The 20,114-nt window shown below is 35.2% G+C and overlaps 1 pseudogene; it reads right to left on the reverse strand.

Moving 5' to 3' along the window:
* Window positions 1-7,671: 7,671 nt before the first annotated feature.
* On the reverse strand, window positions 7,672-7,782 carry LOC112302938 (small nucleolar RNA SNORA36 family; annotated as a pseudogene).
* Window positions 7,783-20,114: the final 12,332 nt, after the last annotated feature.

Raw genomic sequence — 20,114 nt, forward strand, 5'->3', positions numbered from 1 at the left:
AGAACTAAGCAAAATGGAGACAAGCAATCTATCAGGTGCAGAGTTCAAAACACTGGTTATAAGGATGCCAAGGAATTTAGTGAGGACCTCAAAAGCATAAAATAAATCTAATAAGAAATGAAGGATAAACTAATTGAAATGAAGAACAAGTCACAGGGAAACAACAGTAGAGTGGATGAAGTCAAGAATCAAATCAATGATTTGGAGTAAGGAAGCAAAAAACAACTGATTAGAACAACAAAGAGAAAAAAGAATCCAAAAAACAAGGAGAGTGAAAGAAGTCTTTGGGAAAACTTCAAGCATTTCAACATTTGCATCATAGGGGTGCCAGGAGGACAAGAGAAAAAATGAGAAATTAGAAATCTATTTGAAAAAATAATGAAAGAAAACTTCACTAATCTGGTGAAGGAAATATATACATACGAATCTAGAAAACACAGAGAGTCCCAAACAAGAAGGATGCAAAGAGGCCCACCCCAAGACACATCATAATTAAAATGCCCCAGGTTAAAGATAAAGAGATAATCTTAAAAGCAGCAAGAAGTAGCAGGGAGTTACCTACATGGGAGTTCCTATAAAAACCTTTTCGGAGCCTTAAATTACCTGCCAAATGTTTTGCAATATTAACCTCCCACCTAATAAGATTTGCTTGCCATTATTTAGAGTCATTTAATGTATCCTTATCATATATATTTATTTAATAGCTATCAATGATTATAGTTAGATGAAAATTATCACATATATTAGAGGGGCCAGATCTCACAAATACCCCATTCTGGCGAGGCACAGCACCTGCATTTCTACTAAGCTGTGTAACAACTCACTGACTCAAATCATTCAGTTATCATTAAGAGAGGGGATTGCTGTGGCACATATCTAAAAAGAAATGAAGGCATAAATCCCTTTAGAGTCACACTTTTCTCTGGAGTAATTCAATGAGTTGTCTCAATATGACAACTGTGTGATTTCTTGTGGAAAAAGAGAATGACCATTGGAAGGCATAAAATTATAGATTTTATTTAAAAAAGATTGAAGACTTTGAAAACACTTCATTTAAAGAAACTTTGATGTCAAAGTCCAAACTAAATAAATTAGGAATTGGGGGGGGTAAATAAATAAGGTTAGTTATGTTTAAAAGAAATACTGAATCAGCAGTGAACAAAATTTAACCCACTCTTCAGCAAAATGGATGAGAGAAATTTCAATATAAATTTAAAAACAAGTTCATGTCCAAGCCAAATATGTGAGAATACAACTGAGAAAATATAGGAAAGGATTGTTGTCTCTGAACGATCAAGAGGCATTTTAACTGTAAACAACTGGGGATCAGTAGATGAAATTTTTTGGTCAAACCTTCATAAAGTAGCAGAAAACCTAAGTTAAATGGAACTTCTGAAAACAAAAACACTGCTCTGTCAGCTGAAGCAAGTGGTGTTCATTTGATGTGATTGCTCTATTCCAAACATGTTCAACCATAGCCATGACATTCACTATGGATTTTAATAGAATTTTTAAAATCATCTTGTTCATATTGTTTTAGATTAATCTTCTTTTAAAATTGCTCCAGGTGGGGAATTTTTTTGCACCATTGAAGCCAAGATATCTTATTGATATCTGTGCTGATTTTTGTCATTTCCTGAAAATCATGCAATGGGCAAACATTTTTCTTAAAGGAAGGTCATGCAAAACTTGTTGAAGGATTAGTTTCTTCTTGTGAATAGGAAATAAGAGGTACCTTTTTTCCCATTTTGTTTAGCTATGCAAAGGCTATCTCTCCCTGATGACCTGACACAGACCCAGTCAACACCATCCATAATGAAAATCAATGGCACCAAGTCACTAAACAATTACTCTGTCTTCTTTAAAAATGCACAAGTCTTCAAAAAACAAGGATTTAGAGACTGATTAATTCACCATTTGTCTAGGAGATTGCACTAGCTGCATTATTTAAGAAGTGCCTTGTCTTTGTTCCCTCAAAAGCTAAAACAAGATAAAAAATTTGAGAATCACCAGCTTCCATGAAGGACATTTGGTGACAGTATGAAAGGCAATGAGAATTTGTTTCCTGGAATGTAATGTAGCCCTCAAAATACTTCTGACACCTTAGACCACAAGGGGCATATATATATATAAAAGTATACACACACACACACACACACACTTTTCCATGACGGATTGTGGCTTTTTCGTGCCCATCAGCAAACAAGTGGATCCAAAAACTATGGTCCATTTACACAATGGAATTCTATGCAGCAGAGAGAAAGAATGAGCTTATACCCTTTGCAACAGCATGGATGGAACTGGAGAGCATTAGGCTAAGTGAAATAAGCCAGATGGTGAGGGACAAATACCATATGATCTCACCTTTAACTGGAACATAATAAATAGAAGAAAAAAGGAAACAAAATATAATGAGAGACATTGAAGTTAAGAACAATCTAACAATGGTCAGGGGGGAGTGGGGAGGGGACAGTGAGGAGAGGGGATTACAGGAACTAATATAAAGGACACATGGACAAAATCAAGGGGTAGGGGGGAGGTGGGGGAGGGAGGGGGTTCAGCTGGGGTGAGGTGGAGGGATGGGGAGAAAAGGCACACAACTGTAATTGAATAACAATAAAAAATTAAAATTAAAAAAAAGAAAAAAGACAAGGAACCATGGCTCAAAAAGTGGTTGTGCATTTGTTTACTGAAAGAAATGTTCATGGTAATATATATTTTCCAGGCATGTTTTCTAAGAGAAGGAAAACCAAACTCAGCACATTCAAACAGAACCCATCATATTCTCATATTGATTCCTGCCTCTCATTTTTACCCACTCCTTTTCAAGTCATCTATGTGTTGATGATTCTATTATAAAAGTACTAATTATCTCTTTCCCCTTTGTTTTTATCCTCTCTATGTTATCCCTCCACAGAAACTGCCACTCTGATAATTTCTACTCCAGTAGATATACTAGAGGCATTTACCAAGATGTTACATTCTGTGTGTTTTTCCTCCTCTCGTCCTATGACCCCATTCAAAGAGGGTAGCTATGTATTTTTTTCACATTTTAAAAAACTCTTAGCTGTTTATTTGATTAATTCCGATAATTTTAGAGCAAAAAAGAAGAAATTGCTGAAACTGATTTTGTAACAAAAGCTTACAATTACTGAATTTGTTTTTTATTATTATTTAAAAATTATAATTATTTAATTTAATTAAATGTATTATTAATTTAAAATTAAAATAATAAAATTATTATTTTAAAAACACCTTTATGGGTAACAGGAAACTGTAGGAAGAAACTACTACAAGACTAAAGAGTTGGAAATAGGAGGTGAGAGAGAATAGGGCCCACATGCTTCTGTCGGCTGTTCCCCTAGGACGAGGGGAAAGGGTGCCTCAGGAAGAAGTTGGATCCACCTCCGGAAGTGTGGCAGTGTGGTTGAATCCATGAGGGTGGACCCCAGGCAGAAGACTTTGCACAGAAAATCACAGACTTCAGTAGAAAGTGTCAGAAGTCACTTTTATATGCCAGCTTAGATTTTCTGAGTAGTACTCTGCATTGTATATTCTGCTTATGTTTCTTTTCATATGCCATGTAACTGATTCCTCAGTCTGTTGCTCACTTACTGAATGAGACTCATTTCTCAATATATATTTGTTCAGTGAATGGTAAAATTAAGACTAAGTGGTTGTTCTTGCCTAGTCTGAGACCAAACAGGTGTTTCCTTCAATCTTGCTTAGGATAAGCCATCCATGGTGACGGAAAAATAAAGATTGTATTCTGACAGTCTTACTCCTTTTACATCTCTGACATAAGTATGTTGTTTTAAAGATAATCAAAAGCCAGTGTTTCAAAAGCTGGGGATAGAAACATTTTGAAGGTTAGAAATTGTTTTGGACAATGTGATTGATTACTGATTGCCTGAGAATTTTCTAAATGCATATATTGTTATACCTCGCAACGCTGGAAAGGGAGTCATTCATGTCTCTGACACTTGTATGACACCATATCTACTATAAATACATATTTCTTACATTATTCATAAAGCAACCCACTGTAACAGGTGATAGCAAGCAGATCTGATTATCCTTAATTAATAGATGAATATATCAAACCTTAGAGAGGTTAAGTGACTAACTTAAGGTCACATGAGTGACCCTTCAATGATAAAGTGCATCTCATAACTTCAACGCTATTTCCATGATCTTGTGTCACCTATTAACTTTTTTAACTGTGAAAAATATATAATCCCTATTTCTGATTTACTCTCTACCACTTATTTATCCAAGAAATTATCAGAAGGAATTCATATTCAAGAAGATATACCAAAGGTGGGTGAAAAGTAACAGTCTCCTTGACCAAAGGTCTATAAAAGTATGTTATCAACTCAATGTCACATTCTTAATTATCCCTAAAAATGTTTATGCATTCTAATATTTTATCATGTGTTATTCTATAAACATACTTTTAAAAGGTGGCTGTTGACTTATTAAATCTTGACACCTTTAAAGTAATATTTGTTTCTGCTGTGAATATTTTGTATACTTTGGGGCTACAAATAATTATTTTCACTTAGATGAATGTGAGGTAATCTTCTGAGCCTGGGACATGATTCAGTCTAATTGTAGAATAGAACCTAACATCATAAAAGTTTACTTTTACTTTGAAGGCTTTTACTTTTACTTTTACTTTTACTACTCATTTAAAGCTAGAAGAAAACAAGGACTAAGCATTAATGTTGTTAGATGTAATAATGTCTTTGTGACTATTCATATTAAGAGAGTATTTGTATTATTAAAAATAGAAATGTAAGTAGTTCTGAGCATGAGCATAGGGGATTTGTTTTTTATATTCCCTCAAATAGAAATTAATAAATAGGTAAAACACTTGTATTATTTAAGTGCAGCACAACCTTTGTAATTTAAAAATCTGGTTTATATTGTAGGTTAAATGAGAACTCCTTGTCTGACTCTCTAGTGTTTGTATGTTTTAAATCTTCATAATAAAATGCACATAAGTATAGAATGATAAAGCCTTAAGCATGTTTTCTTTTTACATTATCATAACATTAATTCATTATAAGATATAAAAATATAATATAATATATTTATGACAAAAATAAGAGCCTAAAATGAGTAAAAATGAATGTTAAAACAAACAAAAATCATTAAAAGAAATATGAATATATATGTTTTTATTTTATATAAAGATAAATACCTGTGTACTTTTTTATATGAATTGACTTGTGTACTTGTCAGGCTCATCACATGTCTTTTTGTTTCAGGATTTTGTACTATGTAGTCCTTTTCAGCCACCAGCGAGTGAAACTAATGTTTTGATGCATATTCTATTTCAGTATGCTGCAAAACCTCAGTTACTTCTTATATTACAGCTGATGAGTATGTATTATTTACTTTACTTTACAGAATTAGAGCCTAAACCTCTAAGAAATAAGCTCTAAGAAATTTCTTGAACACATTATATACCAAAAAATGATAGAAATCACTTTTGTTTAAGTGACTTCAAAAATTTCACTTTCTTGTCCTACCATATTTATGTTTCTTAAAAAATTTGAATTTGGTTTATAATATTGTGGTGGGATATATAAATTTGTTATGTGGGACTTTTCTGTTTTCATGATTTCTCTATATATTTCCTATAAATAAAGTGGGAGATGCACACCTGGTAATATCTTTTCATTCATGTGTCCTTATTAATACAATGCAGTTATATCAATTGATGTCACTCTATTTTTTTAAAATGAAGCATTTCTGGATAGAATAGTTATATGTTATATCTTGTTCAAAGACTTAACTTCTCTTTACTTGTTTCTTTTGTTAAAAGGAATAAAAAGGTCCAATTTACATGCACATTTGAATTATCATAAAGGGGTAGCATGTGAACTATTGACAGTGAATACGAATATGAAAGTCCACAGCAGAGAAACCCTATGAGGAAGATATCCTGGACTAAAACTAGCAACACTGGTATCTAACATCGGTTTCATATTAATTAATTGTAAGATTTAGGGTTAATCACATTACATTTCTGGATCAATTTGCGTATCTATAAAATAAACCTTTCAGACTAGGATTTTCCAAAGCATATTACTTAGATATTATGGGTTCTACTGAATGGCTTCAGGGGTCTCTGTGTAGTGTGTACCTAATGAGGAGGCAGCTAGCCAGGTGGAGATCCTGGCCCTCTGTCTGCTTCAGTCAAAGGGCTACTGGGGTGTCTCTTTTATATATTGTAATTCTGTTGCCTAAAGTGTTGCCACTAAACTGTAAAATCTCCAAGGGACTGTGAAATATTTAATATGCCTAAGGTTAAGGAAAGTAAGTAATACCTTGAATAAAACAAATACCATACGATTTCACTAATGTGTGGAACCTAATGAATGAAATGAACTAACAGAATGGAGACAAACTCATGGATACAGAGAACAGACTGACAGTGGTCAAGGTGGGGGGAGTTGGGGGCTGGGTGAGAAGGGTAGAAGGATTAAGTAAGGAAAAAAAAGAAAATCTAATGGACACAGATAACAGTATGATGATGGCCAGAGGGAAATGGGGATGAGGAGAGGTAGAAGAGGGTAAATGGCAGGTAAATAGTGGTGGAAGGAGATTTGACTTGGGGTGATAAATGTACAATACAATATGTAGATGGTGTATTATACAATTGTACATCTGAAACATATATAATTTTATTAACGAGTGTCACCCAAATAAATTAAATAAAAATAAAAAACAATAAAATTTAGATCACCAAAAATATATATAACTGCAATAATACTATTAGTAATGACAGATATAGTCTCAACAATGTTTATTGTCATTTAACAAGTATCTGCTATATGCCACACATTTTAAATATGTTTAATACTCTGCACAATCTTGAAGGTAGGGATCATTACCTCCATTTCTAGGATAGAAAATGGAAGCTTGGAGAGATTCAACACTTTTCCTAAGTCCAAGTAACTGTAAAGTGGTGGAAGTGTAGGGCAGGGTTAGGTAGCCACAAAGCCCATATATTTACTTGAACTAGAATGCTTCCCAAATTTTTCCATGATGAGAGAAAACTCATGTGCAAGAAAGAGTTTCTGAATACCTTGCAGAAGAAATAAATTAATTTGTTTAAAATGGAAGAATGATATCAAGTGAGGACTGAGATTCAAATTCGCTTGCTCTAACTCAACCTATATCATTTTTTTCCTGTGCCACAATGGATTGAGAGACGCTGAAGGACCACAATGAGAAGAGACATGGGTCACTTTTGGGTTAGTAGATGTCATCAATAAACCTGACTCATTTCTATATTTTGGCTACACTTAAACTGAACTATGGCATTTTAATGGGATGTTGTCCTTGAACAGACAAAGTCTGCAGAAAAATATAGTTCCTAAGGAATTATCATTTATTAATTACTCCATTTCTTCATCACTTATGTAGGTTGGAAATAATGCTTTCTATCCAAACATCTCCCCTAGCTTGTGTTTCAGTGTCCCAAAGTTTTTTTTTTTTTCCCCTTTAATCCTCACCCGAGGATATGTTTATTGATTTTAGAGAGAGGGAGTGAGAGGAAAACATCAATTGGCTGCCTCCCATACTGTTCCCAGAGCAGGAATGGAACCTGCAGCCTAGTAATGTGCCATGACTGGGATTGAAACCAGCAGTCTTTGGGTTTATGGGACAATGGTCCAATCAACTAAGCCACTCGACCAGGGCTCAGTGTCCCAAAGTTCAATTAACAGAATAGGAAAGCTGCCCTGAACTCAACTCAACACTTTGGACTAATTGCCCAATATTTTAGAAAAATTTTGTTGTGCTTGTGCCATTTATACTTACTTTCACTGTTGGTTAGTAATTTAATAATTTTTATAAAAGCAATTTCAAAAAAATTTAACAAGATATACACTATCAGTTATAAATCATCAAATAAATAACATTGGTGTAGAGCCTCTAAAAATCCAGCTTTGTTCTCTAACTTTATCACACCTTGTCAACTTAACTTTACATCGGACTGTCTGCCATTCATCAGTTAGGGTTTTATGCCTCTCTTAGCTAAGCCATTTGTCCTCTAGTTTTGGCTATGAAAACACACCATCCCAGTTTGTGGTCAAATACTGGCTAAGACTGAAATTTCTACGTATCAGTCTTGCCATTGGCTTCAATTTGTTTTCATATTTTTTAAAAATATTATCTTTCAATTGTCTTATTTCTCTGTATTTTTATCCTTTTATAGTTATTCATCTCTGAAAGCAAGCACAACTGTTGATTTTGAGTGAGGTTAGGTCTAATTAATGAACGGCAATAAACCTAACAAACAAACAACAGAAATGGTGAGTTTCTATTGACTTATCTATGCTTTTTTTTAATCCTCTTTTTGAAAAGCCAGAGTATGAAAGGCATATGTCATTAAATGTTAAATGAAAGAAACAGAACAAACCTAACTAAATACCGGCATACAGAAACCTGAATGGGGAAACCTGACCCCAGAACCATGAGCCAGTCCCAGGTTTCTAAAGAAGTGCTTGTCCACAGCAGGAGGAATTCTGATGCTTTCATAGATCCAGTAAACAGTAACACGTAAATACCAGAGAAATGATTTCTTATCATTTCCATATTAATATCCTAGGTGTTTAAAATAAAGTTGTAACTATTTATAGAACTGAATTTGATTGCCAGAGATTTATTTAGTTCTACTGATACATCGGTGGAGCCAAAAATACACTGATATCCAACAAGATGAGAGTCAGACCGCTGTCTTTCAGCACTTGGCGTCTGTGTCCTCTGCTTGACCATGTGCATTGCCAGATGCTCTAGTGCTAACCAGACAAAGTCACCTAACATCTTGTAAATGTTATATTGTTGCCACTGACGTCTGATAAATGTAGAACTGTCACTGTATGCCAATAACAGAATTGTTACTAAAATTAATAAATATATTGGTAGGGAAGTTTAATACATATTTTAAAACTTTTTTGGAACAAATATGATCTCTCTATCATGCCAATATTGTAAACTATACAATATTGTAAACTATACACAAAGTCTACATTAAGTAGATATACAAGCATTGATCTTTTTCAGTGAAACTATTCAAACATCTAGAACCTATATGCTAATATACAGCACAATGAACTGCAATAAAAGTTGCTGATGGTTTCACATTAATAATATTTAGGTTTCCCTAAATATAAATTTTTGTTATATTATTAGCAAAATTTTCATATTATATTTCTTCTTCACTAATATATTTTATATTTTTGTGTTGATTAAAAACAAAATCCAGTCCCTAATATAAATAAATCATCTGATATGAAATGTGGTCTAACACTTCTTAATTGGTGCATAACATAATAAGTTTGCATTGGTCATGTTTAAGTGTTAGCATAGGGTAGAATCTCAAAATGTTAAATAACTTTGTAGAGAAATCTAGCCCATTTCTATATAGTTCCTTAACTTTTGGACAATGTCCATTACTATTGTTGTTTATTATTCATATTTTGTGATGTCTTGATGTTTGGGAACTTTGCACACTGCCCCTCTCAGCAATAGCTAATTTCTAGAGACAGCAAACAACTTGCCAGTAAGCAAGCCTTTCAAATACAAACCAACCAACCCCGAATCATAACCCCTCCCCATATGACTCCTTTTATCAATCTCCTACAGTCCTAGGACATTATTCCTCTGCCCTAATACACCTCAGGGCCAGGTATTCATCTATCCCAGAGCCCACTGGAATTATTCAAACTATTCAGTCCTAAACCTGCTCATCTTGCCTACCCTGCTTTGCCCATTCCTTTTTGTGAAAACCACAAAAAGCCTCTGGTTCATGCTGTATCTTTTCTCCTTCTGACTTGAGACCAATGCTGGTGCTTGCTCCCCATGAGGCCCTGAGTGGTGTGGCATGCCCTTTCCTCTGGGCAACTCTGAGTAACTATTTTTCAGTGCAATAGTCTCATCTGTTGGCCTCACAATACCCGAGTAATCACAAAACCCGGGATACATTTTAAAACCCTAATGAAATCCACTTTCTTCAGCAGATTCCAAGGCTACCTCGGTTTTGTGCATTGGAAAGTTTGATCTGCATCATATGAAGCTCATGGCTCTGTAGAAGAGAGCTGATAGGAGCACTGCAGCAAGCAAAGCTTTCTTGACGGGAGAAATGTTTAGGTTCCAATCTTGGCTCTGAAACTTATTTGGTAACTAAATATTTGGCAATAGGCTTAACTGTATACTTTTTCTTATATACTTTCTCTTCTGCAAAATGGTGATTTCTACTTGCAAGGGTAGTTGTTAATTTATAAATCGACCAGCATCTACTAGGTGCTCAAAATATGTAGATTTTTATTTCCAAACCAAGAAATTAAATAATACCTAAAATTGGAAGAAAGAATTAATTTTCAGTATCTTATGATTTTAATTACAATATTTTTGTGAACGCAACATATTATAAAACCATACAAAATTTTATAACAAAATAAATAACCTCCTCAAAACTAGTATTGCAAAAAAAAAAGAGTTTATCTCATCCTCATTTTCAAAGAAACAAGCAAATAATTTAGATTTTAAAATGAGAAGGTATTTATCAGGAAAGACCCTTTACAGAGTAATGTCAGGTAATAATTTTTTTTTAAATGATAGATTTATTCAATTACTAGTTTTCATTTCTCACCATTGTTCCAGGCATGGTTCAGCAGTGAAGTGAAAATGGTTAGAGATATGGAAATAAAGAACAAACTGACAGTGATCAGAGGGGAGGGGCAAGGGAGAGACATGGGAAAGAAGGGGAAGGCGCAAGTCAAGGAAGGTGAATAGAGGGCAATGGGGTGGGGATTGACTGTGGAAGCGAGGTGGGAGGTAGGGGGAGGGCAGGACAGGGGTCAGCAATAGGTAAAAATGTTGGGACAATTATAATTGAAGAACAAAAATAAAAAAATAATAATTCTTGGGGCAAAAGATCTTCTCATAGTGCCATGGCATCGGCCCAGAAGTCGCACAGGGAAAAATCAAATGTTTAAAATGAGGAAACCTACAGTTATCCTTTAAATAAGTGATCCAACTCAACATCACTAATATTGTGACAACCTGACATATGTGACTCCTGATGTGATACAATTAGGAAGTGTCTCCAATAAAGAAAGGCATGGTGGTGCCCTGGCTGGTGTGTCTCAGTTGATTGGGTGGCATCCCACAAAGCAAAACTTCACTGGTTCGATTCCTGGTCAGGGCACATGCCTAGGTTGTGGATTGGGTCCCTGTCAGGGAGCCCACGAAAGGCAACCAATTATTGTTTCTCTCTCACATTAATGTTTCTCTTCCTCTCTTTCTCTCTTTGTTCTCCTTTCTCTTAATAAATTGTGTTGTTAAAAAAAAGGTTAACTTGAATGTAATCAAGGCTCTAGAGCTATTTCTCTGTTTATAGAAAAAAGATAGAATTACATTTTACCTGAAACCACATTAATTTAGACTGTGGGGCATCCTAGACACCTTGTTTTCCTCAAAAGACAACGTCATTAGGGAAAAAAGGATGTTTTACATTAAAATAGATCAAGAGAAAACATAACAAATGTATATGTTGGAGACTCTACTTGCTATTTAATATTGAACCTAAAACTGTCCTACAAATAAAATTGATTAACAACAATGCAATATGTGGGTCTTGATTGAATTCTAGTTTGGAAAATAAATCAAAGGCAATTGAGAAAATTTGAATATCATATAGATATTGGATTACATTATAAAACTGTTGTTAATTTTCTTGGTCATGATAATTATATACTCTATATTATATTATGTAGAAGAAAGTCCCTTTCTTAGGTTATGGATGCTGATGTATTTAGGGATATAGTGTAGGTATATATGCAAATTCTTCACAAATAGTTCAGCAACCAAAATAACTATAGCTCTGTGTATTTGTACACACATAGAGATAAAACAAATTAAAAAATTCAAACTATTGTTAAATCTATGTGGGGCATATAGGAATATCTATAGTATTATTCTTTAAACTTTTCTGAGTATTTGAAAAGTGTTATAATAAAAAGATACAAAAAACTATTCTGCAGGCTCTCCCTTATGCGTGATAGGTGCCCCGATTTTGTGGGCACTGTGACTCCATAGGCTCCGATTTTCAGCCTGGGTGTGGACACCAAAAGTAAAGGAAAACCATCTCTGAATTGTATATTTGGAATTCTGAATGTTCTAACTTGTTTGTTTACATTTGTTGACAGTTATTTTTTAATTTTTGCACCTATTATTCTGAAGAAAATAGAGCTAGAAAACTGTGAAGATGATTGGATAGACTTACAAACATTAGAATGTGGAACAGAAGTTGCTCTTTGCCCTGTTTTCTGCTAATATCTGGTTAAACTATGATAAAACAAATGCCACCAAGATAGAACTGCAAATACTAAAATCTGGGACCATAGGTGTTCCTATCTTAATACAAGCAAGTACTGCTCCACTAGGATTTTCATTTGCTTTAATAGCATGTTCAGTCACTTATAAGGGCCTGACACATTATTTTCTCTGAGTCGTATTTTATAAAAATGCCTGTGTTTATATTCCTTAACTGTGCAGAAATCCCTTCAAATTTATGATCTCTTCTATGGAGTAGGACACTAATTGGTAACTCTCAAACAATTGCTAGAATTTTTTACTACTCTTTTTGAGACACAGCTCAGTTCTAGGCCAAGTTTGCATTCTTTGCTTCCTTTTCTTCTGTTCCCTTGGCTGTGGATACTGTAAGCTTTAGGTCATCTGTCACTTTTACCAATTAAAACAATGAGATCTGCCAAATTAAAAGGGCTGCTACCCCTTTAAGTACATATTTAATAATCATGCATGAATAGGACTTCCCTTTCCCTGATTGGAAGGAAGGAATTTCCTTAGAGATTGCTTTAGTGTTATATATAGATAATGCTTTAGCATTACAATCTAAATCATACTAGAATAACTGCATTAGAATTACTATGATCCATCATTTGAATGTACAGGCCTACAGTGCAATGTTACTGTTGGAGTAATCCAATAAAACTGGTCGGTCCCTGAACTAGAACTGTGTGTGAAAGGCCTCAAAGATTGCCAGAATACATATCATTAGGGAGAGAAGAATTTGTGGATTGGTAACCATACAAATGCATGGGCATTATCAAAGGTAAATGGGAATAATTTTACAACCAAAGAGAAAAAGCAGGCTATGGTTATAAATCCACACCCATGAAAGTGAAAATGATGCAAAAATCTTTAGATGCTAAAAGCAGTCATCTTGTTTTAATAAAACTGGCATGTATTCACTTGAATTTAAAATTTGAGTCAATTACCCTTGGATTAAATGATTCGGCTTCTCCTCACATTTGACTAGAAGCATGGCAGTAGATAAGAGAAAGGTCTAGATTTTGGAGTTAAAGAATTGATTTTTATTTCTTGCTTCACCACTTTAGAGCTGTATAATCCTGGGCTACACATTTGCCACCCTGTAACTCAGTGTTATTACCAATAAAGATGAAGATAACAAAAGTAGAATTACATCCCAGCAAAGTAAGATTAAATAAAATATCTGTAATTCTTCTGACAGTAAATTTTCAATCAGTATGTTTAAGTTATTTATGTATGTGGGCACAAGCTCTTTGCCCATCTAAAACAGCTCCCTTATAGCCTGCAGGTGTAAAAAAACATGTCCACTATTATTTCAGAAAATTCTTTGTTCATATGCAAATATTTACATTCCCTATTGAAAATTCTTCAATAACTGCTGATAGCTCATAAAATGAAGTCATATTTGGCTAGCATCTTTTATATGACTTTTTTATCATCTGGAAATTTATTTATCCACTTCTGGTTTTTTTTTTACATTCTCTCCAGAATCATTCCAAATTTCTTTCTATTTTCTATAAGATTCATATCCCTTCCTCGTATGATCCATATTCTTTCTCAGTCTCAGAACTAGTCCTTCTGCCTGGAACATTCTTCCACAGGCTGCCCGTTACGCTAATGTCTCCTTGTCCTTCAAATCTCTCTCTAGATACAACTTTATCTGGGAATGCTTTTCTCATTCCCCAAGATCAAATTGGGTTCAACTGCTATGTATCCCCATAGTTCTATCTTGCAATACTCTCGAGTCTATGTATTTTTCTGTAACACTAGATAGAAAAATCCATCAACAATCTATGAGAGATAACTTCTATTAAGTTAATTGATATTTCCGCAATTCTTAGAAGAGTGACCACCTAATCAAAGTTGGCTGTGAATCAAAGTTTGTGAATCAAAGTTGGCTGCCTCTAGTTTTGGGCCTGGACCACTTAGCAAGAAGAAAGGGTACATAGAGTCCAGGTCCTGTTTGTTTGAGAGATTTTAGGGAAGTTCAAAACATGAGTCAAAAAAGGCAATTTATATGGAAAAACCAGTGAAAATAATTTGGGTGGGCCCCCAAATTGGGTAGGGCAGTGTTTTAGTGAATCACCAAGGTGGAGTGAACAGCCAGGTGATGGAGAATCAGATTTGACACCTGCCTGCTGGCTCTGCAGGGGATGGGATCACCAAAGGAACAATGGCCTCTGTCAGCATTTCTATCTGGGAGAAGGCTGCCCCTCCACCCTTTGTTTTGAAGCCAGACAATTCAGTTCCTTCCCATATTTCTTTGGTCCTTTTTGAGCTTCTGTTTCAGTGCTTGAGCTCAAAGCAAGTGAGTCTGAGTAAGTATGTTTGTAAGCCCTTGGGGAATGCTGGGGACTCCACAGGCCCTCTGTCTCCCTCAACTTCAATCATTGATGGTTTTTACAGCCAGTTGTTATGGAGAATTCTCTTTCTGTCACTAGAATCTTGGGTTTGGATTTCTGGTGTAATGCTGGTACCCTTGGCTTCTCAGGGGGGCCCTCTGCAGCTCTCCTGATTTTCAATATGAACACATGGATGCGAGACCAGACCGTTCAGCATCTCTACATCTTTTATCAGTCTGAAAGTGACTTCTTTTTAAAAAATTATTTTATTGTTGTTCAATTATAGTTGTCTGTATTTCCTCCCCAACATCCCCCCTACCTCAGCCAAGCCCACTTCTTTCCCTTGCTTCCACCCTCCCCATTGGTTTTGTCCATGTGTCCTTTGTAGCAGTTCTTTAAAACCCTTTCCCCAATATCCGCTCCCCCCCCTTCCCTCTGGTTACAGTTAGATTGTTCTTAATTTCAATGTCTCTGGTTATATTTTGTTTCTTTTTTCTTTTGTTGATTATGTTCCAGTGAAAGGTGAGATCATATGGTATTTGTTCCTCACCACTTGGCTTATTTCATTTAGCATAATGCTCTCCAGTTCCATCCATGCTGTCACAAAGGGTAGTAGCTCCTTCTTTCTTTCTGCTATGAAGTATTCCATTGTGTCAATGTACCACAGTTTTTTGATCCATTCCTTTCCTGATGGGCACTTAGGTTGTTTCCAGCATTGGCTATTGTAAGTAACATTGCTATGAGTATTGGGGTGCATAGGTTCTTTTGGACTGGTGTTTCCGGGCTCTTAGGATACAATCCCAGAGGTGGAATTGCTGGGTCAAAAGGCAGTTAGTTCCATTTTTAGTTCTTTTTTCTACCTCCCCTCCCCCGCCTCTACCCTCCCCCTTGATTTTGTCCATGTGTCCTTTATAGTAGCTCCTGTAAACCCCTCTCCCCACTATCCCGTCCCCACTCCCCTCTGGCTATTGTTAGATTGTTCTTAACTTCAATGTCTCTGGTTATATTTTGTTTGCTTTTTTCTTTTGTTGACTATGTTCCAGTTAAAGGTGAGATCATATGGTATTTGTCCCTCACTGCCTGGCTTATTTCATTTATCATAATGCTCTCCAGTTCCATCCTTGCTGTCGCAGATGGTATAAGCTCCTTCTTTCTCTCTGCTGTGTAGAATTACATTGCGTAAATGTACCATAGTTTTTTGATCCACTCATTTTCTGATAGGCACTTAGGTTGCTTCCAGTACTTGGCTATTGTAAATTGGGCTGCTATGAACATTGGGGTGCACAGATTCTTTTGGATTGGTGTTTCAGGGTTCTTAGGGTATGATGCCAGCAGCTGAATTGCTGGGTCAAAGGGCAGTTCCATTTTTAGTTTTCTGAGGAAATTCCATACTTTTTCCACAGTGGCTGCACCAGTAAAAGTCCCAGAGGAGAACACTGGCAGGAAAATCTCAGACATTCCATACAGCAACACGCTCACAGAAACGTCCCCTAAAGCAAGGGACATAAAGGAAAGAATAAACAAATGGGACCTCAGCAAAATAAAAAGCTTCTCCATGGCTAAAGAAAACAGCATTAAAATGAAAAGAGAAACAACAGTATGGGAAAACATATTTGCCAATGATACCTCAGACAAGGGCCTGATCTCCATTTTTAGTTTTTTGAGGAAATTTCATACTGTTTTCCACAGTGGCTGTACCAGTCTGCATTCCTACCAACAGTGTACTAGGGTTCCCTTTTCTTCACATCCTCTCCAACACTTGTTTGTTGATTTGTTTATGATGGCCATTCTGACTGGTGTGAAGTGGTGTCTCATGTGGCTTTAATTTGCATCTCTCTGATGGCTAGTGACACTGAGCATTTTTCCTTTGTCTCTGGGCCCTCTGTATGTCCTCCTTGGAGAAGTGTCTGTTCAAGTCTTTTGCTCATTTTTTAATTGGATTTTTTGTCTTCCTGGAGTGGTGTGACTTTATATATTTTAGAGATCAAACCCTTGTCTGAGCTATCATTGGCAAATATGTTTTCCCATACTGTTCTCTTTTCATTTTAATGCTGTTTTCTTTAGCCATGGAGAAGCTTTTTATTTTGCTGAGGTCCCATTTGTTTATTCTTTCCTTTATGTCCCTTGCTTTAGGGGGCATATCAATGAAGATGTTGCTGCATGGAATATCTGAGATTTTCCTGCCGATGTTTTCCTCTAGAACTTTTATGGTGTTACGACTTATATTTAAGTCTTTTATCCACCTTGAATTTACTTTTGTGTATGGTGTAAGTTGGTGATTGAGTTTCATTTTTTTTCATGTAGCTGTCCAGCTTTCCCAACACCATTTGTTGAAGAGGCTATTTTTACTCCATTATATGCTTCTGCCCCCTTTGTCAAAAATTAATTGACTGTAGAGACTTGGGTGTATTTCTGGGCTCTCTGTTCTGTTCCACTGGTCTATGTGCTTGTTTTTATCCCAGTACCAGGCTCTTTTGATTATAGTGGCCTTGTAATACAGTTTGATATCAGGTATTGTGATCCCTCCCACTTTGTTCTTCTTTCTTATAATTGCTGCGGCTATTCAGGGTCATGTATGGTTCCTATAAATTTCTGAAATGTTTGTTCTATATCTGTGAATTATGTCATTGGTACTTCAATAGGGATTGCATTGAATCTGTAAGTTGCTTTGGGTTGTATGGCCATTTTGATGGTGTTAATTCTTTGAGACATGAGCATGGTACATGCTTCCATTTGTTTGTGTCTTCTTTAATTTCTTCCTTCAGTGTTGTATAGTTTTCTGAGTACAGGTCTTTTACCACCTCGGTTAGGTTTTCCCTAAGTACTTTATTTTTCTTGTTGCTGTAGCAAATGGGATTTTTTTTTCAGATTGCTGTTTCTGATATTTTATTGTTGATGTACAATAATGTCTTTGATTTCTGAATATCGACATTGTATGCCACTGTTTTACCAAATTCACTTATTAGGTCAAATAATTTTTTGGTGGAATTTATGGGATTTTCCATGTACACTATCATGTCATCTGTGAACAATGACAGTTTTGCTTCCTCTCTTCTAATTTGGATGCCTTTTATTGCTTTTTGCTGCGTGATTGCTGTGGCTAGGACTTCCAATACTATGTTGAATAGGAGTGGTGAGAGAGAGCATCCTTGTCTTGTTCCTGATCTTAGTTGGAAAGCTCTAAGTTTTTGTCCATTGAGTATGATGTTGGCTGTAGGTCTCTCATATATGGCCTTTATTATGTTGAAGAATGCTCCCTCTATTCCCACTTTGCTAAGTGGTTTTATCATAAATGGGTGCTGTACCTTATCAAATGCTTCTTCCGTCTCTATTGATATGATCATGTGATATTTGTCCTTCATTTTGTTTATGTGATGTATTATGTTTATTGATTTGTGGATATTTACCATCTTTGCATCCCTGGGATCAATCCAACTTTATCATTGTGTGTGATCTTTTTAACGTATTGCTGGATGTGGTTAGAGGTGACTCTTCTTTATAAACTTATCTGTAAGACTTTTGTTCAGCTGAATTTCAGGTGGTTCTAAATGATGATTGTTCTGTAACATAGTTGAATTTTGATGTGGTTATGGGAAACTCTGAGTACCAAGTTTACCTACATTGCCATCTTCACCAGAATCCCCATTACATAATTACCATTCCTTTTTTGTAAGGAAAACATTTACCAATTATTTTCTCAGTAATTTTTAAGCACATAACATAGTATTATTAGGTATAGCGACCATGCTATACATTAGAGCCCCTGACCTTGTTAATCTTATAAGTAGAAGTTTATACACTTTAAGCAATATTTCTCCATTCTCAAGCATGCAGACTGTGGTAAATACTCTACTCTCAGTTTCTTTGAATCAGGCTTTAAAAAATTCTACGTATATATGATATCATGCAGTATTTGTCATTATCTGTCTGACTTATTTCGCTTAGCATTATGCCCTTGAAGTTCATCTGAGTAGAAACTAGCAAGATTTCTCTCTTTCTAATGGGTGAATAATATACCACTGCGTGCATGTGTGTCTGTGTGTGTTTCACATTTGCTTTGCTCATCAATCCACTGATAGCCACTTACTCATAATTTGGATTCCTGTTTGTCTATTGTAAATAATGCTGCAGTGATCATGGAGGTACAGATATATCTTCAAGATCCTATTTTTATTTCCTTCGAATAGATACTCAGAAGTGGAATTCCTGAATCATGTGGTAGTTGTATTTTTAATTTTGGGGGTGCCTCCACATTGTTTTCCATAGTGGCTTTACCAATCTACATTTCCACCAATATTCTCCACTTCCTCATCAATGTTTATCTCTTGCCTTTTTGATAAAACAAGGCTCAGCTCTTTCTAAATAAGCTTACATTCTTCTCATATATTCACACGAACAATTTTGTATTCTTAATGTGAAAGCTTTGATATTATGTGATGAGTTTTTAGTATATCTTTTTTTTTGTTCCCTTTTACAAGAGTTATTTTTTTCTCAACCAGTTTTGGTATGTCATATCTATTACTTTTGTGCTTCATTCTAAACTTAAAATTCAATGTCCAATTGCATTAGTTTCTCTAACAGACAAAATGGCTCTGAGAAAATGAAATTTAAAACATTTATTTGGTTCAGTTTGGAGGAATCCTAAAGTGAATAAACAAGTAGGGTACCTTGGAACCCTGGTATTGGATGCATGGCATGGGTATGTTTGAGCATAGAGAGAGTGAAGAAGATAACAGTAAAAGTTCCTGAGAAGTATAAGAAATTGGACTAGATGAACTCTAATATAAATATAATTTCATGGTGCTCATATTAAGATAAAAATTAGATTTGACTTAAAATTTTTGTTGATATCCTCATTCACTTCATTTGAACATAGCATGCTGAAATTATAATTATATAATTTGTAGGTGAGAGGTTTATTTCATCAAATAGTTTCTTATCCATCCTCTATAAAGCATTCATTTAGCAGAGAATTCAAGCACCTTGTCCTTCATAATAGACATCCTAATTGTTGATTTTGTTGTGTCCTTTTTTGCCCATGCTGTGATTAGTGCAGACCAACATGCTCATTTCCAAACCCATGTGGCATCTAGAAACCTTTCAGACCAGGGCTCCTTATGGATTGATTTTCATTCATTTGCAATTAATAAAGTATATCCTTAAAATATATGATGAAAATAAATGTTTCAGTCTTTAAAATATCTGGTCATTAAAAATTTATTGTGATCTCAAATAGGTTTGTATTTGTTTTAAGGGTAATAATTTTTCCCAGAGGCACAAATAATCGCATAATGAAAGTCTATGGGAAATGAGGTTCCATACACAATTATACTGTCACTGGAACTAAAAAAGCATTCTTTATACTATAAACTTACTGTTTCAGCTGTCATACAGCACCCT

This window comes from Desmodus rotundus, chromosome 1 (genome assembly GCF_022682495.2).
Source record: "Desmodus rotundus isolate HL8 chromosome 1, HLdesRot8A.1, whole genome shotgun sequence".
NCBI lineage: Eukaryota > Metazoa > Chordata > Mammalia > Chiroptera > Phyllostomidae > Desmodus > Desmodus rotundus.